The 24,632-nt window shown below is 36.6% G+C and overlaps 1 protein-coding gene across 5 annotated transcripts in view; it reads right to left on the bottom strand.

Moving 5' to 3' along the window:
• The window catches only part of GLI2 (GLI family zinc finger 2), a 401,511-nt gene extending 377,109 nt beyond the window's left edge, over positions 1-24,402 (bottom strand). For 2 of the 5 annotated variants that reach the window (XM_074301782.1, XM_074301783.1), the window contains exon 1: positions 24,200-24,401. The gene's annotated coding sequence lies outside the window, so the exon portion shown is untranslated. The other 3 variants (XM_074301784.1, XM_074301785.1, XM_074301788.1) reach the window with 2 other exon arrangements.
• Between the last annotated feature and the right edge of the window lie 230 nt (positions 24,403-24,632).

Here is a 24,632-nt window from a genome sequence, read left to right on the forward strand (position 1 = left end):
AAGTTCATAGATCAAAGGTTTATAGTTCCTGATTAGAGAAAGTATCTAGTTCTAGCTCAATTCTCTCATTCTGAAGATGAGGAAAATGAGGCTTCTTTCCTGATGCAAAGAAGAATGAGTAGTAAAGCAAAGCAAGCTGGCAAATAGAAATGAATATATCTCTTGGAGCCCACAGTTGAATAGATAGTAACATGAATGGTAAGAACCTTACACTATTATTTGTCATCCTGGACAATTTACAAGTCACAAAAAGGAAATTCCAACCAAGATATTTAGGAAGACTTAAATATGTTGCACTAAGCAGATATTTTGGAAGTCTTGTTGAATTTCAAGTCATTCTGCTCTTAATGATCAAGTTAGCAAGGTATGGCGGGAAATATTCTTCAACACCTCTTTTAGTTCAGGGTTTATAGTTCAATAAATAATTATTGTTCGATAAATCTATAAATGCAATATTTCTGATTATTTTTGGAATGAAAAGACAAGTTCAAATCCTTTTTAATCTTAGGCATGTCACTTAAACTTTCTGGGCTCAGTTTTTTCATCTGTATAATAAAGAATTGAATTACAGGAACTCCAATTCAGATCTACATCTATGACTCTGTGATCATATTAATAGTGGCTGTTACCAAAGTTTATCATTTAAGATGCAGAAAATTAAAAAAAAAAAAAGATTCAGGGGAAAGAAGATAAAAAAGGAATGTAAAGCATTTCTTTGTATCTTTCCATTCCTCAACCTTTTTACCATTCCCCAACACACACACCCTTAAATCAAGCAATAAGTCAGTAAGCATGTATTTAACTCTTACTATGACTCTTACTAAACTGACATCATATTAAGCCATGGGATTACAAAAAATGCAATAACAGTCCCCAAATTTAAAGACCTTTATTTAAGCTCCATCCCCATCCTTCTTCATCCCTTAAAGAGTAAAAACCAAGCTCCAATCAATCTCTTTTCATGCAGTTGCCACTTCCCCCGAAACTTTGCCCTTCCTACACACCTATCTGACTATCTATCCATTAAGACAGGGGTATTAAATTCAGCACTGCAACCCACAACACTCCAGAATGCAGCCAAACTGCGTTAAAATGTAATTGGGAAATATTTAGCAAAACTGATTAAATACATAGATCAAATATAAATTGTTTTCTAAGTCAATATGTGGGCTACAGGGATCCTTAAGTTCAGTTTAGTAACCCCTATAATTCTTTGAATTTGATACCACTACTCTAAGGTACAATTTAATTTTCTGGGTTCCCATATCCTTTGAAGCTTTCTCCAACTACTCAAGCATACAGATCTACCCTCTTGCCTGGATGTCCACTAAACCTAAAATCCACTAAAATCATGGAATCACATTATTCCAGAATCAGAAATCATATATAGTCCAACTGTATCTAAATTTTTCTTATTCAGAGCCCCGATGTGATATAGCTAACAAGTTTTTACCAAGACTAACTCAGATCTTTCCCAAACCAGGGCTTTATGTAGTTTGTCTTTATACTCCCAATGATGAGCAGAGTTTAGTATGTAGTAGGTACTTAATATTTATTCATTAATCATGCTATATTCTTCAAATGATACAATCATATATCATGGAACTGAAAGAGACTTTAGGGACCATCTAATCCAATCAATTCATTTTCTTGATAAGCAAACTGAGAGCCAGGGAAATTCAATAGCCAACCCAAGACAGTACAGATATTAAGTGGTAAAGATGAGATTAGAACCCGCATCTGCTAATTTAAGAATGTTCTTTCCAAAGGTATCTTCCACATTATGGCAGTGGACACAAAGAAACTCATTATTATGTGCTAACTGATTGAAGCCAATCTAAAAACACCAAAGATTCAACTGTACTATGCCATGCTTCATCCAAAGTCAAGGATAGTCCTCAATTAGGAGTCAAAGGCCACTGGAGATTCTGCTGTCCTTTCACTCAGATCAATGGGGAAAGACTTAGATGAGGGAGTTGGAACCCTGTGTAAAGGTTATCTGCAGGAAAAACAAGCAAGAATCCACTCCAAAACAGGAACACAGCACAGTGATGGACCAAAAGATTGAATATGGACACAACACAGAATCCAACACCCCTAACCTGCCATGTCATAGGAGGCAAATAAAATAAGTTGATTTCATTAAAGCTAATAAACTGATTGGTTGAGCAGGAGATGCTGGATCTGTAGGGAGGGGATCAGTGGCTGAAGGGCACCACATGGTACATGTTTGGGCTGTTCCAGGGCCTGGGAGGCCCGTCTTTGAGTCTCGCTTATTAGGAGCCTGTGGTCTGGCAGTGGTGCAAAGGCTCTGTTTTTCATTTCTGAAATCATTACAAGCATGTGAACTCTAAACCCACACACTATTTAGGGGACATAAGGAAGGAAAGGGGGTAGAGACCAACAAGGAATATGAATCTCTTTGCATATGCCAAACAAGCCATTGTTCTCATCAGCTTTTATGCCCATCCCAGCTAAGTTTCTCTATTTTAATTTAAACAAGGCCAGTGTCTTTAGGGACACAGTCCTGCATGGAAGGCAGCAAATGAGAAAGGTTGGCATCTAAGGCATGGGCCCAGATTCCCTTATTAATAAGATAATTAGATGCATGTCCCTTATATTTTGGACAAGAATGGGGTGCCCCTTCCAATGAAGTGTGATACCTATCACCTGTTGATTGAGAAGATACCTATCACAAAATGGCTGTTGTAAACAGAGGCTTTATAGGAGTGAGGACAGAAGTGGGAAAAGGAAAATTTGAAAGTTAGGAACAGTATGTGAATTTTTTCTTGGGAGTTTAGAACCAAGAATTAGGGGGTGAAAATGGGATTTACGTGCCACATGTCTACCACCCTTACTTCCTACAATTCCCCCTAGCTAATCATTTGTATTTTTGAAGTTATTAAAGCATAAAGCTGTATTAACACTTTTAGGGCATTTTGTATGTGAATGAATGAAGGCATGCCATATTCTTAAATAACACAAAACAGAATGGAATAGGAATAAAGAGAAGCTTACTACAGAGAATCTTCAAGGAAATAGGATGAAGAGGAGGAGGAGATCAGTTTTTATTCAGGGGAGGCTTAAGGAAAACATAGTAGAAGATATAGCAGCTAAATAAAAACTTGAAGGAAGAAAAAGATCTCAACAGACAGAGATGGAGGAAATAGTCTAAATCAATATCCAAAGATGGCAGAGTATGAAATGACAGCAAGGAATAGTTAATTAGTGGGGACTTTGAAATGTAGAATGTATTCTTAACAAATAGCAGGTACATAATAAATGCTTATTGATTGATTAATTGATTATCAAAGGACAAAAATGTGAAATAAGGTTAGAACAAGTCATATTTGCCAATTAAAATATTCCATAAACAATATGCTGTAGTACAAAGAGCTTTTCATTTAGAGACAGAGACCTGAGTTCAAATTCTGACTGTATAGCATTAGGCAAAATAGATATCATTTTCCTTATTTATAGAATGAGAACTCTGGACTAGGTGACATTTAAAATATCTTTGGATTCTAAGGGCTATGATCTTATGATCTAATATTGGGACTTAAAATCTTGATCAGTACTTCTACCTGTTGGACTTTCAACTTGGCCAGTAAGAGACTGAAAGGAAAAACATAACCACAGCCTCCAGCAGGGTAAAGTAAAAAACTCCCATCTTGATGCCAGTCTTATCTGTATTGACTTAGCATTCGGTGTAGGAGGTAGTAAAATTTTCATCTTTAACAGTACACAGAATTCCACATGCCCTTGGGTAGACAATCAAAGCTATTTCAAAACTAATAAATTAAGCAACTTTTCCCTGTGGGATCTGAGGATGGGGAGAGAAAAAGCTTAGCACCTTGCTACTGCATCCCTTGAATTCAATAAATCACAGGCTATGTTCTCAACTCCTCCACCTTCCAATATGCAACTTAGCCCTTGCTCTCTCTCTCTTTTCCTATATATATATATGTGTGTGTGTGTGTGTGTGTGTATTTACGTATATATGTATATACTCTACGTGTATGTATATGTGTATATACATATATATGCATATATATACATGTATATGTATGAGTATATATGTGTGTATATATAGATGTATTCCACACACACACACACACACACACATACATGTACACATTTGTTGTTCAGTTGTTTATTCTTCTCTGACTCTTCATGACCCCATGGAGTTTTCTTGGCAAAGATACTGCAATAGCTTGCCATTTCCTTCTCCAGTGTATCTGCATTTTATAGATGAGGAACTGAGGCAAATAGGCCTTAAGTGACTTATTGGGGGGGGGGGATGTCAGCTACTTAGTATCTGAGGCTAGATTTGAATTCAGATCTTTTTGACCTCACAATTTGTGCTCTATCTACTGTACCATATACCTTTTCTATACACATATATGTGTATATGTATATAATTCATATATATATGTATCTATACACCTATTATATCTCAAATAAAATATGAAAAATAAGGTGAGAAAAATTTAATCTGTCCCCATCTTCTTATTCTAAAATCTCTCTTTAAATAAAAAATTATTAATAACTTCTTATTCATTTTATTCACATGAGGTAGATGCCTATGGATATAGTATTTTGCCAGAGACATAAAGTCTTTGCAGTGTAATTTTCCTACATATATCATGGTCATTATTCTATACCATTCCCACAAGCAATACTGTAGTTCTGACCCTCATTATCTCCAGCCAGAATTATAGCAAAGCCCCCTAATGGATTTCTATGTTGCCATTGTTTCCCCAATCTAAACTATCTTACTACATGCTGTCAGAGTCATATTCCCAAAGTTTATTCTGATTATGCCATTCTAATTAATGTTTTAAAACTGCTTATGTATATACACATTTTGCCGTCCCTCTTTGAATGTAAGCTCTGAGGTCAGGGTCTGCTTTCCTTTTGTCCTCATATCTGTCATGGTGGATAAAGCCTTGGAGTCAGCAAGGCCTGCTTTAAGTGTTCTGTCTGACAAACGCAAGCTGTGTAATCCTGGGTGAGGCATTTAACTTTCTTGGGCCCCAAGCAACTAGATCTGCATTGGTACAGCATTTCCTCATATGCAAGTTTCCTAAAGCAAGGAAATCATAGGTTTGATTACTATCCTCTGATCCTGAATGCCAAATGCAGTACTTGCATTCAGTAGTCACTTAATAAATTGCCAAATTGAAAATACCTCTAAGTCTCCTTTCCAAGATTAAATTCCACTGGTCTAAGTTAAATTTCTAAATTTGTGACCTAAGGTCCTATACTTGATTCTAATCTTGTAACCCATTATTGTCCTTTAATAATCAATCGATGGATCAATATGCAGATCAATAAGCATTTATTAAGTACCTGCTATGTATCAAGCATACATCTTACATTCTAGTCAACTAACTGTCCCCCAACCTCATTCCACACTCTACTTCTGGATATTGGTGCAGATAATCCCTCCTTCTCTGCTTATTGAAATTCCTTTCTTCTTTCAAGATTCTATTCAGGGGTTATATTTTAAGCCTTCCCTGATGAAGGAATGATCTTCTCTTCTTCCTAGTACCTTAGAGATTATCTTTTGGTATCTCCCTCTTATTTATATCCTACTTGTTCTGTGTTAAATTTACTTATTGGTGTGGCCTTCCTTCATTCAACACATTGTCCCAAAGGACTTAGTACAGCTTTATGCTTTAATAACTGAAAGATATAATTGCTACAAACTTTAGAAAATCAAAAAGTTAACGATGTAAAATTTTAAGATATTAAAATGTTTCTTAACTAAGATTTAACACAAACACTGTCTTTAAAATCCATCACCCTAGTTAGCTTTGAACTTTATAACTTCATGAATTGTTTTTCAATGACTGAAAGAACTACATTTGTAATCCTGGTCTTCAGATCATCCAAAGAATAAGGTTTAGAAGAATACACAACTGTTCTGATGTGATCCCACAATAAATTAATAAAGCTTAACCAAGAGACTGAAGTGGATAAATGAAGACCTCTTCTAGCAACCTATAGATCTAAGAAAAGGTCACCCAGAAAGTCTCACTCACGTAAGAATGACAAGATTCCCATCTTGTTAAAATTAAAATAAAAAAACTTATTCAGAATAAAAATCCTAAATAACTGCAAGAAATTTAAATAATTAAAATTTCAAATTATTTTTAAAGTTTGTTGCAGTTATACTTTTGAAGTTATTAAAGCTTATACTGCAGTAAAACTTTTGAGACCCTGAATTTATTGAGTGTTTATTGAGATCTATCATATGTGGTACGCTGCGCTAGGTTTTAGGGGACAAAATTTAATCAACATATTATTTTATCTAAATTCTACTCTCATGGCAATTACAAGGGAATATGATACATAATAACTGACATTGATATAGCACTTTAAAGTTTGAAAAGCTTTTATAAACATAACACTTAACCTATATAAACTTAACAACATAACCTAGCAAGAAAGGTAATATTATCCCCATTTACAAAGAAGGAAACTGAGACTGACTTGTTCAGGGTCACACAGATTCTAAGTATCAGAAGCAGGATATGAATTAGGTTTCCCTGGCTCCAAGTTTAACATGCTAACTATTATACCAGCTGTTCTCAAAAAGTGAACTCAGTCCAAACTCTTTTTAAGAGTCCATGAGGTCAAGATTATTTTCATTTAAATACAAAGACATTATTTGCCAATTAAAATACTCCCCTCTTTCCTAACTACATATCTATGTGAGGTCAGATTTTCTTCACATACTTCAAAAAAAACAATACATCGAAACAGCTTCAATCCAGAAGCATAAAAAGAATCCAGTCAACCTCTTTTAAACCAGACATTAAAGAGATTTGCAAAAATTTGTAAAACAATTCCATTCTTCTCACTAAACTCGTTATGGAAAATAGTTATTTTTCATAAAAAAGTTATTCTCATTGACAAGTAATGGGTTTATTGCTAAAATTAATTAATACATACTTTAAAATATTATCACTTTAATTTCTAATATGGCAAACATCGATAGCCATAATCCACATAAACAAAAGCTCTTTGGGATCCTCTATAATTTTCAAGAGTGTAAAGGGATGCTGAGGCCAAAAACAAGGTTAAGAACTGTTGCATTATACAGTACTGCCTGTGAAGAAAATTTCCAGATAATAAAAACACCCAACAATTTGCATTTCAGAGTTAAACAAACTACTATAAGAGAAGCACAAGGGAAGATGATATCCTCCATATTGGATTTCAGGCAGGAAATGAGTCATTTTTCATCATTACATTCCTAGTCTAGATGTTTTCGTTTTTGTCTTAAGCACCCACCACAGTGTCTGACACAAAAATTTCTTTTAATAAATGCTTGAAGATTGGTTGGCACATAGTGAATGTTTTTTAACTCTAGTAAAATTAGTCATAAATTTAGGAAGCTAAAAGATACCTTAAAAATCATTTAAAGGCCAAGAATCCCCAAATCTTTTTCAGAGAGACAGAGAGAGAGAGAGACAGACAGACACAGAGAAAGAGAGAGAGACAGAGAGAGACACAAAGAGAAGAAATGAGGAAGATCAAAATCTAAATTTTTATATAAGGAAACTAAGAGCCTGGCCTCCAGTTTTTGGTAAGACACAACATCCGGAGACATACAACAAGGAATTGAGACTGATTCAGTGATTCCAAGCTAACTAGCTAAGGACAGGAAGGGCTGCTTTTAAAACCCTAGTCCTACAATAGGAAATGGCACCAGTAAACACTGAACTTTGCATGAACTTCTACAATGATGCTCTGGCATTTTAATGGGAAGCAAAGTTACAGGTCTGCTGTCTCTCAGAGGATAACTATTACCCCTCTCCCCACCATGAACTATCCCCTATGCCTGGGAGCAATATCATTTGGTTAATACATTAAAGATAGTGGGTGTAGCAAGGAAGAGCCCAAGAGGCTTTAGACTACTAACCTCTGACTAGAGGAAAAATAATATTTTACCTTTGAATGGTGCTTTTAATTTTTTCCACAGTACTTTCAACACTATTATCTCATCTAATCCTCAAAAAAATCCCTGTGGACTAGATAGAAATTAAGATTCCCCAATTGGTAGATAAGGAAACTAAGGCACAGAAAGATGAAATTAACTCATCTAAAACCATAGAGTGAATTAATGGAAGAGCAGGAATCACGGCAGTTTAGCCCAATTCAAAAATCATTAGTTTAGAATCCAAGGTCTCTAGGCCTCAGTTTCCTTATTTAAGATGCAGCAGTTTAATTTAATTATCACTAATTTCTCATCCATCTCTGGTGATTCTGTGTCTAGATGACAGGTCCCCCAATCCTCATGCAAGGCTCCTTCTGTGAACCCTGACCAACTGAAGCCAACAAATTCCTGCAAACAATCCATATTGTGGATACTTACCTATTCTCTTATTTATCTGGTATCCTTGTTAAACCGCATTAATTAATAAATACATATTTTAAACTGTGTTATCTCATTAAATTTTTAATATGGAAAATATTCAAAGCAATAACCCACATAAACAAAAGCTGACTTTGATGGAGAAGATCTATTTTTGCCTTAACTTTTGCATACTATTTCTGTGTGTGGGTGAATTTGTGGAGAGGTTGTAGATTTAAATCTGGAAAAGACCTCAGAAAGCCATCAAGTTCAACATGTTCATTTTATAGATTAAGGAAGAAAAACATAGAGAATTTAAGTGACTTAGCCAATCACATAGCTAGTTATCTGAGATAGGATATGAAGTCATGTCTGACTCCAACCAACCAACTCCACATGATTTCTGGATACATGACAAGTCCACATCACTATGAAGCTGAGATAAACCCAAACTCTTGTTCTTGGAAGAAAGTACTACACTTTCCATTATCCAGAAAGGTGAGGAAATGGAACATTCTGACTCTATAAGAACTGTCTTAGATAACAGATATGAATTATGAGTTTTTAATAAAGATTCTACTAAGTCCTACTTTGTTCCCTCAGCACAGTATGGTGACACAATGGAATGAGCTACCTAGGAAGACGTGGATTAAAAATCCTACCTTTGACCTTTACTTAAATTGTGATCCTGAGTGAGGTGTTTAACATCTTTAGAGCTCAATTTACACATATGGAAAATGAGAGATCCCTTCTAGCACAAAATATGTATTCTGTTATCTGATGGTGCACAATTACATGCTGAGCTAGAAACGCTTTGAGCACAGACTGTTTCTAGAGATGGACTGTGTAAGCATCAGTCTAATTAATTCTAGAGAGATTTTCAAACTGAATGAAGAGAGGGAGGAGGAAAACTAGCATTTATGAAATGCCTACTATGACCTGGGACTATGCTAAACACTTCACAAATATGATCTTATTTGACCATATAGGAATAAATCTTTCAGCCCCAACAACTCTGAAAAAACCTCCTAAGTCTTGGAGGGGTCATGATCTACAGTAGTGATAAGGAAATCCATGCTAATAAAATCATAGATGATTCAAAGTAGAATAGAATTCACCAGAGATGTTAAATATTGAACAGAATGTGTTTCTTTTGAAAATTCAAAAGGACTTTGAAAGCAAGGGCCTCAGACTCATAATTATGGACACTAATTTTCATTGTTCTATTGAGCCATAGTCGATAGAAGATTGAGATACATAATATGCCCGTTTACATCAAGTCTAAGAATATCATTGATTTCCAAAAGCTAGAAGGGACTAGTGAGTCTATTGCTCCTATTTCAGATGAGGAAACAGCTCCTTATTCTCCTATCTCAGTTCTACCATCCTTTAACAAGTCAGGACACCTGTACCCAGCTTCAAAATCTTTTGTGATGATGTTATATAGGAAGACAAAAGCATGAATAGTGAGTTCCCCTAGATTGTATGAATTGCACTGAAAATGGCCTTGGTTGTGTGCCATATTGGAAATTGTCCAGAGCACAAAGTATCTAAAGAGAGATGCCAAATGAAAGCTTACTCTAGGGGTGAAATGGCTTATCTGGAGATCCTTCCTCAGAGGGTAAGGCTGAGTGCTGGAGAAAGATAAGGAAATGTACTTTCTTCTTTTTATAGCCCAGTGAATAGAGCTCTGAACTTAGATTTAGGGGTACTTGAGTTCAAATCCAGTCTCAGACATTTAGTAGCTGTGTGACCCTGGGAAAATCCTCATCTGTTAAAAAAAAAAAAAAAAAAAAAAAAAAAAAAAAGGAATGATAATAATAGCACCTATCTTCATTAGGTTGTTGTGAGGATAAAATGGGATTATTTTGTGAAGTGCTTCACAAATCTTAAAACACTCTATAAGTGCTAGCTATCATTATTATATTGTATATAATATTAGTTTTATATAATTATTCTTATTAAAGAAGTACAGAGCTATGGGTGTACAATATTTAAAATGCTATCAGATATGGTTTATGTATCCATTGGTTTTAATTACTTTTCCATGTTTTTAAAATTCAATGGGAGGGGATATAGGGAAAGGGGGCAAGAGGCATACTGAAGAATGTTTGAAGTGTAAAACAGAAGGCAGCAACAAACTTTTTTTAAAAAGAGAATATAGGAGTGATTCTCACCTTCAGTATCTTCGCCCTCATCTCCTATGTTTTTAAACATCAAAGTCTTTTTAATCATGAGGAGTCGGGGGAAAGTGAATTCTCTATTGTTTTTTAAATAAAAGCAAAAATAAAAGTAATACAATTTTAAAAAAATCTTCTCCAATTTAATGGGCAAGAGCTAGCAGTCAGCAACATTTGTAGGTAAACTCTATCTCTTCTTAAATAGAGAATGAATCTTCATCCTCTTTACACTCTCCAGATTCTCAAGTCTCATTTGTAGAGTTTTCTCGTCAAGAAAGCTTTGAACTGGCAACGAAGACACTCAGGTTCTAATTCTTATTCTAACACATAATAGCTATATGATTGTGTACAAGTCATTTCCATTTTTCAGCTCTGAGTTAATGATCTTCTGTACCCACTCTAGGAAAAGCATACTCTGAAGCAAAATTCTAAATGAACCATGCTAATTTTCTGAACTCTGAGCTAAATCAATAACCAGATTTCTAGAACTTCATTTATCTAGAACATAGATATATGCTTCAAAGAATCAAAAATTACTCCTTATCTACAAAGAAAATGGGTGTCAAAAGCCAATGCACTTTACTACATAGAAAATGTCATTCTTGGGTACTCATGAGAGAGTCTAGTGATTTTGTATTCCATGTAAAATGAAGGTACTGATTTAACAAGCTTGTTATCTGCTTTCCTCTGGCAAACTGCCGTCTGACCTAGGATAGAACAGTCAACAAGAGTGAAACAGTAGTGAAGGCTACTTCAGTGACAACAGCAAGAAGTGACATCTGAGAACAAGGAGGCAAAAAATGTCAACTAAAAAAACCCAGCAGTTTTTAGGGCTAATGAATGTAAGTCAACTATCCCTTCTACATCTGAGGGCATTGCTACATTATATGTAATTACAACAATTGTTGTTCTTAATAATAATTGACATAGCTTTTAAGGTTTTCAAAATACTTCCCCACTTCAACAACTCTGTGAAGGAGGAACTAAGTGATTTGCCTACAGTCACACAGGCACTAAACAGAAAGGCAGAATCTGAATATAGCTTTTCTAGATATGTAAAGGGCTCTTTTTACTGCTTCCCCTGTCTTGATTCATCAAGGAAAAAAGTTAAATAAGATTTGTTTTTCTGTTTTCAAAGACAGGAAAGTATCTAATGCATTTTGGAAAGATATCCACAAAATCCTTTAAGTAAAAATAGACAAGGTTTTTTCTTTCTTTTTTTTTTTTTAAGAATATAGACTTTAGTTATTTAAGAAATTCACTTTATAAAAATACTTATATTACTTGATGATGCCTGACTATATTCTATGAATTTTAAACCAAATTCATGGTTTAAAAACCATTTTGGTACAATTTGAACCAAACTGTATATTTGAATATATATATATGCACACACACACACACACACACATATATACATATATGTATATACACATATACAAATAAAACTAAAACAACAGAATCTTCTCTGAACCAAATCTGAATAACTCGTATTTACATATTACCTGTACTTGATGTAGTTATTTCATTTGATCTTTCACAACTCTGAATTAAATGGAGCAAGTACTTATACCCATTTTTACAGATCAGAAACTGAAATTTAGAGTTCAAATATTTATCTAAAGTTATATAGCTAATAAGAGGCAGAGCCAACATTCAAAACCAACTTCTAACTCTCAAGTGGAATCAGAAAGAAGCAATATTTGGGAGAAAGCAAACTCCATTTCTCCTCTTTAAGATGTATTGTAGTTGTAACCATGAAATTAGGAAGCTAAATTTCACCTGAGTCTCATTACTTTATTACCATACCTTCTGTTTTCTTGTGTTATGTGTTCTTGTCTTGGGGACTATGGACAGATCTAGATATGCATAAATGAATAAATGAAAAAAAATTATTAGATAAATTATAGACAATTAGGTAGTGCAGTGAGTCAGAGCAGTCTGGAGGGTTTGCATTCAAATATTTCCTTAGTCACTTATTATCTATGTGACCTTGAGCAAGTCACTGGCAACCTCGCTCAGCTTCTATTTTTTCATCTGTAAAATTATAATAGCACTGATCTCATAGGGTTTTATATGAATTCAATGAGACAATACATGTACAGAATATTGTGAACCTTAAAATGTTCCTATTATCATTATAATTATTAAACCTTAGTACATGCCAAACATAATATTAAAGTTCATCAGATACCAAAGCAAAAGCAAAAACAGTCTCTAATTTCAAAGAGTTTACATTCAAAATAGGGGAGACAATACATTTAGGGGAATGGTGCATAGGGATCAGAACTTTGATGTGAAGGCTTACTAGACTGGTGAGGTGTCTGAAATAGTAAATATAATAGAGTGATTGACACATTCAGTGTTTCTATTATTTCAGCATACTGGGCTAGATAAGTTAGATCCCATTCAGAACAATAGAGCCACAGAGTAGAAGTTCTGGAGATAAAAATCTCTGGTTCCAGTGAGCTCTGTTTGTTAAGAAGATGAGGCATAGAAAGAAGGAAGGAAATATAAGGTAATAAGCACTCAGTCTTCAATGCAATTCTTTATAGATATTGTATTGTTATTATTCTTATTTCCCATTAAAAACCTGAGACAAATAGGTGACATAGTCAAGCAGCTACTAAATGCTAAGCCATATCTGAATTCAGGTGTTCCTTTGCCTGTCACTGCTCAGTATATTTGATTATCTGAATGTATTGAGTATCTCTATATATTCCAAATTGTACAAGTGTATCTAGATATGTATACTCATGAGAATACATGTATGTTTGCCTTGTAGTCATGTTAAATGAGTGCATAAAGTGAGCCCATACATGAACATAACTATCTGCTTGTATTTGATTTCTGTGACAACATGAATGAGGTAGAGTATGTGTAAATGTAAGCAAAAAGATAAATAAAAAGAAGAGAAGAAGATAAAGGATAAAAAAGGAAAAAGAGAGAGAAAGGAAACAAACTGTTCATTTGTGTGTGTAGATATGTATTTATATGTGTGTGTTTTCAACTTTATCTGTGTTGTATCTATTTTTTCTAATATTTCTTAACTCTGTTTCATGTAGACCTCAGTCCCTTCCCTTTCCTTCCCATCCCAAAACTATTCCTACACCTAATTTCATATAAAAGTGGGACTTTCTAGGGAGTATGTTTACTTTTTTTCTTTCCCACCCCCTCTTTTTTTTTTTAACAGCCTTCTTCTTAAGCTTTTCTTCACTACTTACTTACTTAACTTACTGCCTTTTCCCTAGCAACATCTGAAGGGGGCAGTACTCATTGGTTTAGAAGCAATCTGACAGTCAATGAAATGTTAGCTCAGAGATTATTCTTAAAACTTACCATATTATAAATATATATACATCTATGTATATATATGTGTGTATATGTATATATATATACCATATTATAGAAACATTGTATAGATATACTTTAATGGAAGAGCAAGACACATTTACATGTTCAAATTTACACCTATTCTAAGCAACATGACATGTGAAGGAGTGCATAATTGCCAGTGAAGCCCATACATGCATAGAATAGACAATATATGTGTCTTCATATATACATATTTGTTAAGAGTATATGTACACATATATATGGATTGTTTATATGTGACTATATGATGTAAATGCACTCATATATTCATGTATGTCTAAATATGTGTATCTATCCATCCATCTATCTATTGTTGGTCTTCAGTCATTTCCAACTCCTTTTAGACCCCATTTAGTTTTCTTGGCAGATACTGGAGTAATTTCTTCTCCACTCATTTTGCAGATTGGGAAACCAAGGCAAACAGGATGAAAAGACATACTCAGGGTCACATAGCTACTAAGTGTCTGAAGCCAGATTTGATTCAGGAAAATGAATCTTCCTAATTCCAGACCTAGCTCTATCAACTTCCCCACCTGTACTTACTAACTGCCCTATATCCATCTATCTATCCATCCATTCATCTCTCCCTCCATCCATCCATTTATCTATAGAAAAAAAACTGACAACAATCAAACCTGGATAAAACAATGTTCATGGAATTGGTTAATTGAAAATTCTGGGTACTGGAAAGCTAATTCCAAATTTCTATTTGTTTCAATCTTTGTAACTGGCAAGCTTTTAAAGATCTTTTAAGGCTATTTTCCTGCATTAATCATATTAATGAATATGATTAGCTTTTTTCTCCAATACAGATCACCTAAGTCACCATTTTAAAATAGGGTAGGGGTGAGGAGGAATCTAAGCTAATATTATTACTACAATTTGGAATTTTCACTGTCCTCAATGGTTTGTGTGGAGGCAGAAACTATAAGATACTGAACTAAATATATCTGAAAGTTTTAATGCTCCTTGGGAAAGTATGTGTAGGATGTTGAGTTATGAGGGATGGGGATGATGCTGAAGAACTAACTCTCTAATTTTGAATGTATTTTCTCATGTTCTCCTAAAAGTGTATTATAGCAGTAAATAAATAAATACATTTCATTTCACTGAGGGTTCTAATGACTTGGGTTGATTTATTTCTAGTGTAAGCACACTGAAAAGCATGAAGAGTGATCTAGCATGATTTTCTAGAGTTAAATTAAAACTGAATTATGCTTAATCTTTTTTATGCTTAATCTTTAATAATCCAATTGTTGAATCTTGCATTTGAAAATTCCAAATTGTAGTAATAATATTAGCTTAGATTCCTCCTCACCCCTACCCTATTTTAATAACAGGATCCATACATAACACTTGGTCAGTGAAGAACAGACATTTAACCACACCTTGACCCCTGGAGCCAGTAACTGTCAAACCTAAATATACTGTCACTGACTGGACACACACAATGTATCAAACAAGAGCAACTCACATCTATTTGTTGGAAAAATTTGACTGATGTGCCTTCAACCTGTCATCAGACCGCTGTGACCTCAATTTTTTGAGAAATAAAGTCAAAATCCATTCTTATCTTCTGAAATGCAAGACTTATTTATGTGTCAGCCTTCCCCCTCGATTGTCCTTAGCCTTTGGGAAGCCATCTAAAAACACAATCACACACTGAAGACCTTCAGTCCATACTGGTTTTTAAACATGTTCCTTAAATCTCTCCTAAGACTTTCCAATTAGTTTGTGAAAGTTACATTGCTTCAGTTATCGGGCCAATATAAGTCCTGGGAGGAGAGAAAGGGGGACAGGTAGTATTCTAGCAATAAGTTTTTACTATACTTGCCACCAAAGTAGAAGCCAAGGAAATAGGAAAGAATGAACATAAAAATTGTAGTACTGGATTGAGATGTATTATTACCTCTGACAATGACACCAAAGAATGTTTTAACAGAGCATATGAGCTTAGGAGATGATCCAACTTTCCATTTCACAGATGAGAAAATTGAGGCATGGAATAATGAAGTAAGATCCCATAGCTCGTTAGAGGGAAAGTTGTTGTCCTTGATTTCATCCTCAAAGGTCAGGGATGTTTCCCAAGTTTCCATGAATGAATGAATGAATAAGCATTTACTATCTCTATTCATCATGGCTCTTTAATAAACCATTCATCATAGTTATTCATCCATGAATTTATCCGAACTTTTCTTGAACCTGTTCATAATCTGTGCCTCCAAATACCCCCCTCAAATCATATAAATAATAGATATTTAAATTCTCCGCCATTCTCTAATACTTCCACTTGCAAAAGTAAGTATGTGATGATCCCTATTAGCATCTGAGAGTATCTGAGATAGCCAGAAAGATGGGAGAAATAGATGAATCCCTCAGAGTCCCGTGAGCTGTTTTCTAGGCATTAAGGTTTACTTACACAGCAAACACAAGTACACCAATCTCCCATTCCAGGCTTAAAAAATATAGGCTTGTTTTTTTTTTTTTTTTTTTTTTTTTTAACTCCTAACATAATGAATGAGCTTAAATATTAGAAACTTGAAATTATTAAGTAAATCATTGCACCTGCAAAGCTTCTATTTGCATAACATTAATTCATGATGGCAGCTAAAACAAATTCATCACATTCACTATATTAGAGGCTGATTTATGTAGAAATTGAAAAAAATCATGGGCTTAAAATTATGTTGACATGATGTACGTGCTCAATGGTGAAAGGTTTTTGTTGTTTTTTTTTTTTTTAAATCATCTAAACAACTGAATTATGGGGAAAAGGAAAAAGGTTTGAGGGGGAGGAAGAAGGAAAAGAGGAAGGGGGAGGCAAAGAAATGGCATCCTCAAAAATGAGTAATGCTATTGCTTCACGCGCATGTACTCACACACACTCCAGTTATTAATGTCAAGTATGCCAAAGATACGCTGGAAAATCATTACCATTCATAGCCACTAACAGCCATTAAATTTCAATCAATTCAACTTAACACAAGTGTACTTCAGCGGCCCTTACAGTTCCTTATAAATGTGGCTCAAAAGTCGGCCTGACTTATTGCATTGTCCACCACACAAAGAGGCATTGCTAAGGATCTCTCTGAAAAGGGACTATCTTGGGTCTTCTGAACGGATGCTCTTTTAACATCCCAGTCATCAACAGATCTTTCTTTTCTGAGGGAGCTGAGACAGGGCCCTAATAGCACCCTCCAGGTCAACATCAACGAAGAAAATATGCCTTTTTTAGCTGAAATCCTTCCTTTTGTGCTTTTGAGGTGAGGAGGTGGGAGGACTGAAAAGTGGGTGTCTTCTGGAAGAAACTTAACAACTTGTCCCTTAAAGAGAAAGTTTCAGACTCAATCAAAAGTTCCCTATTGCCCCACAGCTGCAGCTCACCCAACCCACTTGAAATTTGTTAATATGCTTCCTTTAAGCTCTTTGAAAACTAACATTTAATTCCCTTCTCAGTGAAGGGGCCTTAGGGCAGGTCTATTAGAAAGGAGGAAAGACTAGAAGAATACAGCCCAACTGCAGGCAGCAATTGCCTGGGTTAGAAAACCCGCCTTTTCAAAAGCTAATAGTCTTGCAGCCTGGTTTCTTACAGATACTCTGCCAGCCTGGGATGTAGCTGAGTTATGATTTTTTTTTTCCCCCTTAGAGGCCGGGATTCCAGACTGAATGGGTCTCAGAATCCCGCTTACACATAGTTTCACAACACCAAGGTAACAAAGACAAGTTAGACTGAATAGATTTTGATCTGGTTGTCTATTCTTTAGTTTCCATGAAACAGGTTTGAGCCATTCCTGCAACTTGCTGAAGGTTGCTGGTGGGCAGCCTATTCTGAAAGCTGCAACAATGCGCGTATTGTTTAGTATACTGTAAAAACAATCTGGGTGTGCAAGTCCCCGTATAACAAGAGGGGAACTCGATGTGTTGCAAATTATGAGGAATGTTGGCACCGGGAGACTTTCCGTCCTTGCTATTAACCCACGGACTCACCGGCATTTGAGTCGGACGATTAAGTAATTAAATGTTCTATGGAAGGCAATCGGTGGTGGAGAAATCTTTTTAGCACATGTTCTCCCTTGACTTTCTCTTCCTAGCTCTCTCAAATCTCAAGACTTCTGTAGGGTGCCTCCCAGAAGCTAAAACGGAAAGCCAAGTGGGGGTTGGGAAGGGGGGGAGTAGAGAAAAGGAGACAGCAATGCACTAAGTACACACAATAGGATTGTACTCCAGACTCAAGCACAATGCCTCCAGCATCAAAAGAGCAAGAGTTCAACTGATTTCATAAAGGTAAATTGCTCTAAACACAGCGATGTCAGCAAAACTTAATCACGCCAGGAGCTTTGCTTAATTACAGGTTTTAAAGCACAGTTTAGAGAAAGGGAGATACTTAAATGTGTCACCTGGAAAGGTCCAGACACTCAAACTATTTGTAAGTTAGAGGAACACAAATATTTGTAACTCCCTCGCCCTCCCTTTACCCCCTCAAAAAACCAAAAACAAAAAATCCAAAAAAACAAAACCCTAATCTACCAGACCCTCTGTAGCAACACAGAACCCATCAATCCTGTGGGAATTTGGGGGGGGGGGGGAAGAGGAGAGCGCACCAAACATATTTACATAGTAAATACAAACTAGTAGGCAGTAATCATTGAGATCTGTCTTTAATTACCAACCTGTAAAAAAAAGTTTCATTTCAGCAGGAGGTGTTATCTCTTAAAGCAGTTTCCCCAGCTACGATCACCAAGATAACCATGTTTAACCCTTTCCAAGTCAACTGAGCACTCATCCAAAGGAAGGAACTCAAACTCTCCCTACCCTTCTCTCCACTGATACCCAACAAAATTGACGTGGGCCTACTATAAGAATTACTGTAATAACTGTAATAACTCAACACTCTCCCTTTCTCCCTCTACATATATACACACATACATACATATACATGCATACATACATACACACACAGGGGAGGTAAGGGGCCCTCTGAAGAAAAATGGGGGAAAAAATCAATCTAGTGCTAATGAATAAAAAGTTCCTTTTATTCCACTGTTGTTTTTGGTTCATTAAATTTTCCACAGATTTGCAGAGAAGAAAACGTGATCAATAAACCTTGACAAAAGTGAACGTGTGAAAAATGCCAGAGAATGGAACAGGAAGATAAAAGTGATATCCCGATCAGAGATTTCAGAGGCAGATGACCACAGCTCTGGACTGCTGAATAATCTGAATAGACCATCATTTCTTTGCAGCCTTTCACATTCTTTTGCCTGACTGTTGAAACTCTTCATTCAATACAATAGTAAATGCACTAAAACTTTTTTTCTTATGCTAATGGTGAAATCGGGTACTCAGAGTTAAAACACACTTCCCAGTAACTTGTTTTCTTTAAGAAAAAAAAAAAACACCCCATTAACTTATTCAAATTAAAACAAAATGTCAAAAATGGCTTGCAAAAGTATTTGCTCATTCTCCAAAAATTATCTTCCCTCTCCTTTCTCCCCAAGACAGATTTTTTTTTTAAATGTGAGAATATTTCCAGTATTTCATGATTGTTTTGTCTAAAAAAGAACACTAGGGAAAAGTATTCTTTATTTGCAATTTTCAAAGTTCTAAATATAGTGATTGCAAATACTACTTATGCCACTTTAACAAATTTAATATATATGTTCTTAAAGAGAGCACCTACTATCACTTTTCAAAGACAAGATCCAATGACCACTTTAAATATTCTCAGTATACTACATGCTTTTAAAAAAAATCATATATTTTGCATCAAATCACTTTTTCTTTATTCCCCAGAGCTAAGCAAATCTGTTAAAATAATTAAATTTTTTTCCATTCAATTTTACAAAATATTTTTTCTCAAAAGTGTCTGCATTTTCTCTATACTCTAATCATTGTTCTAAATGTATGCATTCAGGATTTTTTTTTTTTTTGCCTAGATATTTTCTAGAATCTGAAAATATTATTTCTCTAGTTGGAAAATTTCCATATTACATATATGTATATTATGTCTACAATAGACAATCAAAAGAAAAAAACAAACAAACAAACAAACAAAAAAACTCCTACAAAACCCAGGGATCCTCTTTCTTATAGCTTGTTTCCTAAGAGCAGTAGATCAATCCCTAGGGCAGTAGTCTGTGCCCCACTCAGACTGTTTATGTAGTAGTATAGTAATTTGAACTAAAGTTGTTTTGTTTTATTTTTTACAAGTAGAAAATCCATCAACATGGTATGCTTCTTTCACAAAAATTCTTTTGCTCAATTTCCTTAAAGTGAAGCATAGATGCATAAATGTACTACCTAAGCTCAAACTTTTGCCCAGGAAAACGCAGGTGTTTCCATCTCTTGCTAAATAAAATTTCAAGGCTATAGTTTTGAGCATTAACAAGCCAGATGGATATGTTCAGGTTGCACTTAAAAAGTAGGTATTATAACTTTTAAGACCCATGTAAAGAGAATCTCTTGTGTCCATTGAATGGAGATTTTCTTGGGAAGAAACCCTGGAAAGGTATTTATTAGGCAAATATCCAGTTTTGTCTGTCTGCCCGTTGAATCCACTGGTTTCACTAATCCAGCATTGGGTGACTTCACTGTGTACAGGGCACTTGTGGGAATACAAAAAGCATGAAGTATTTGTGTATCTTTCAGTCTGCAGTGCAAACAACCCAGCTACAGTACCCAAGACACCAACTATCTGAAGAGCCAATCAATAAGCAACTACCAACAGACTCTTCATGTTCACTCAATCCATTGGGCCCTGAAAAGGATTCTCTTCCCCAAAATGGGACTAAAGGACATGTAAGTAAATGGAGTGGCATTCCAGTGCAAAAGAAAATCCACTTTGGAATGAAGCTTCTCCCAACTTCATGCATAGTTTGGATAGACCAAACATTGCACTCTGAGAGCATATTCAGGTTCAATGTAATCCAGAGAGGAAAGCTAAAATGACCTTGGACTAAAAAGATCATTTTTTCAAGTCTCAACCACATCAGCTGGACTTTTAGAATCAAATTTATCCTTCACCTGAAAAATAAACTACAGGTTCCAAAATTCAGGATTGAGCATAGACATGTCTAAACTAACTTCACTTAAAAAAAAAATTTTTGGAAGCTTCAGCATAATTGCTTTTAAATTCTTCCTCTGGAAGAAGAAATTGTAATTTCCTATTTGAAATCATTTCCCCACTGACCTACTTTGAAAAAAAGACCAAACTGGAAATCACCATCTTTTAAGTGATGTATTCCATGAGTACAGGAGTAACCTACAACCTGATCACTTCAAAGCTAAATTTGTTGATTGCTCCTCAGAAGCATGTGAAATGGGTAAAGGTAAAACACCACCATTAGCAATAATGTCTTTGGCAGGAATACATGTCACAACAGACAAGGCATGAATCATGACCCAAAGAGAATAGCATGCTTAAAAAAAAAAAAAAAAAGTACTGAATTACTAGGTAACTTGCTGAATTTTTCCTCTTTTTCACTGAGATAAAAATCCTCCCATCCCCCTCAAATCTATTCTTAAAATTCTCTAAATGGATGACATTTGGAAATCATGTGTGGTATCTGGATGAAATTAAAACTCTGAAGATAGTATTACACACACACACACAGAGAGAGAGAGAGAGAGAGAGAGAGAGAGAGAGAGAGAGAGAGAGAGAGAGAGAGAGAGAGAGAGACAGACAGAGAGAGAGACAGACAGAGAGAGAGACAGAGAGAGAGAGACAGAGAGAGACAGAGAGAGAGAGAGAGTCCTATTGATTTATGCAAATTGATTAAGGAAAGGAGAGAAATACAGAGAAAGAAATTGGTAAAGAAATAAAGAGAAGGGAAAATTTTTGTATGGTTTAGAATAATTTATCCAATCATTCAGGTATTTCGAAACCTTAAGATCCATACTCTCAAAACTATAGTGTAGTTTCACCTAAACACAAGTCTCCAGTCCTTCCTCTGTCTATATAATACATTTTCCCCAAATGTTATAATTACAGAGCTACCAATCCTGCCTACAGAGGGATTCTGTCCACAGTCAAAATGGATATAATAAAAGGAAACCCCCAGCAAAGCTAAGTAAATTAGTGCTAGTAAAGGAGGGGTGGGGGAGGAAGAAGAAGAAAACCTTTTTATGTTAGGTAGCTAGAACAAACAGATCAAATCAGTGAGACTTATGACAAATCAGCCTATTCCACTGCCTTTCACTGCTGTATATTTTGGATTTCACGGTTTATTTACTTTACTTTTTTGGCACCAAGCCCCCAGAGCATGCCAATACAATATTTGTTTAAACACTATTTTATGCAGCGAGCGAGGGAAACGTTTACTTTCAAATTCTTGCACACCCCCAAGAGCCTCATCGGCAAACAGTATATGAACGTTTTACAACTGTTCCCTTTATCAGAAGCTGTCAGGATTAAAACTTCACAAACTCAACAGGGGAAGTGGGGGGGAGTCTCTTACACAGTGCCGAGCGTAGGATTTTCAATATCCTTTAGCAGTATGTATATACACTAGGTGAGGCAAGGAGGGGAGAAGGAAATGAGTGCGAGTACAAATATATGCCATATTTAGGTCAATTGTATAGACATGATTTCTGGGAGCCTTAGGGACTATCTGAATGCACATTCTCCACTTTTCCAGCTAGTGTTCGTTTCTATGAAAAGAAAAAAAAAAAATCTTTCCTAAACCTAGGGTTCTAAGAACACTGACGGGGGTTTCAGCACTATCTGCACCTCTAGGGGTAGAGATGTGGGGTTAAGAAAGTAAGGGGATTCGTCCTAATCTCTCTCGCTGTAAAGTCAGGTTTCCTAGGAAATGACAGCAATTACTCGAAGAAAAAAAAAAAAAAAAAAAAAAAAAAAAAAAAAAGGCGCCCAGTTAGCTGGCTTTCCTCTCATTTCTTCTCTTCCCACCCTTTCCCCCCTTCCTCTTCCTCCCCCTTTCTTACCCTCCCCATACATAATCCCGCTCTATACACGCCCCCCCACCACACACACACACACACACACACACACACACACACACACACACACACACACACACACACACTTTCCTCTCCTCACAATTGTCTTAAAGCCACAAGGTCCAGGGAAAACTCAATTCTCTAAATCCTTAATAGGATTGGCGCCCAGCTCTCTCCAAGACTCTCCCCATCACACAGAGATCAAGTTGCAGTAGTGGATTTTTCAAATTCCTCAGCAAATATACTTGTTGAAAGACTGCCCCTCCCGGGGGTGGGAAAGGTGGAAGGGGAATGGGGGCAAAAGGGAAGAAAGTGTGGATGGGGGTTGTGGTAAGGGGAGCCAGAGCAGGATAGTAGGGAATGGGACTGAGTGGCCAGGTTCGTACGGGATTCCTTTGGGAACGAAAAGCAGTTTTAAAAAGAAAGAAAGCAAGGAAAACTGCAGGGAGAAGGAGGGGAAGGTCCGAGGGCTGGAAGTTTCTACGAAAAGTCAATACACAAGTCTGTTGCTCCAGATATTCCAAACCACCCCTGCCTCATAAGTTCCACGTTTCTCGGCCCCTCTTTTCTCTCCCCCCTCCCCCGCCTCCCGCCACTTCATCACCTTAGAAAGTAAGGGGGAGGAGAAGAGAAAGAGATTTCCCTAAACCTCCAATCCCACCTCCTTCTCCGGGACAAAAACCTCACAGGAACATAGCAATGCTTAAGGTTTAAACGGCTGAGGGCTTGGATTGGGGGTGTCTTCCAAAGGGAGTTAAGGAATGGGACTGGTGATAAATGAAAGCTTCCCCGCCTCGTTTTTCTAATCTCTCAGAAGAGGGGTAAAACAATTGGGGGAGTGGGGAGCAAACCGTCCCGCAAGGAAGAGGGATACAGACCACCCCTGTCATCACTTGGTCCGAGAATTTCAACTCCTTGTTCCCCCTTCCATTTTTCAACTTTCAGCGGACCAGCGTAACTAACCTTAGCTCTAAACATGCCGGAACCTCAAAGAACACACAACAAAGTTCACCCTCTCCTCCCCAAGCAATCTCCAGTCCCTTCCTGCCCGCTCCCCCTCCCTCTCAACTCCGGTCCCCTACTGCCCTATACCTGCAGGAGCGCAGCGAGTGAGGAGGATTCAGAGGGTCGGGGCCGCCTACCCCGAGAACCCTTTGGGGAAATGCAGCATCCCTTCCATGCGCTCTTCTGCTCCGCCTCGCCCGGACACAGCCGGGGAAACAGAATAAAAGGCTCCTTTTTTTTTTTTTTTTTTTTTTTTTCTTTTCTTTTTCTTTTCTTTTTTTCTTTAAAGAAAGAAAAAAGGCAAATGTAACTTTACCAAGGAAGAGAAAAGTTTGCTCTATAATGCAGGTGTCTGTTCTGGTGTAGGGCTGCAGCTCTTGCCCCCCATCCCAACTTTGCTGTGCGATCCGAGGCAGGCTGACTGGCTGGGTGGCTAGAGGGCGGGGGTAGCACTGGGGCGGGGGGCGGGGGAGGAGGGAACCGGGGAGGGGGCGGGCGTGGAAGATCCTACTGTCTTTCCTTCGTCTTCTCGAAGAGGCTGCAGCGCTACTCCTGCCCTCTTCTCCTCCCTCCTCCTCCTCCTCTTCCTCCTCCCTCTTCCTTCTCCTCGTCTTCCTCCTCCTCTTTCTCCTCCTCCTCTTCTAACCACCCCCCTCGCCTCTCCGAAGTCTCATTGATGGGAGTTTTTTTTTCCTTTCTTTTTTTTAAGTCTGCTGCTGTTGCTGGCTCATTCCATCATCTACATCTAA

Source organism: Sminthopsis crassicaudata, chromosome 3 (assembly GCF_048593235.1).
Source record: "Sminthopsis crassicaudata isolate SCR6 chromosome 3, ASM4859323v1, whole genome shotgun sequence".
Lineage (NCBI taxonomy): Eukaryota > Metazoa > Chordata > Mammalia > Dasyuromorphia > Dasyuridae > Sminthopsis > Sminthopsis crassicaudata.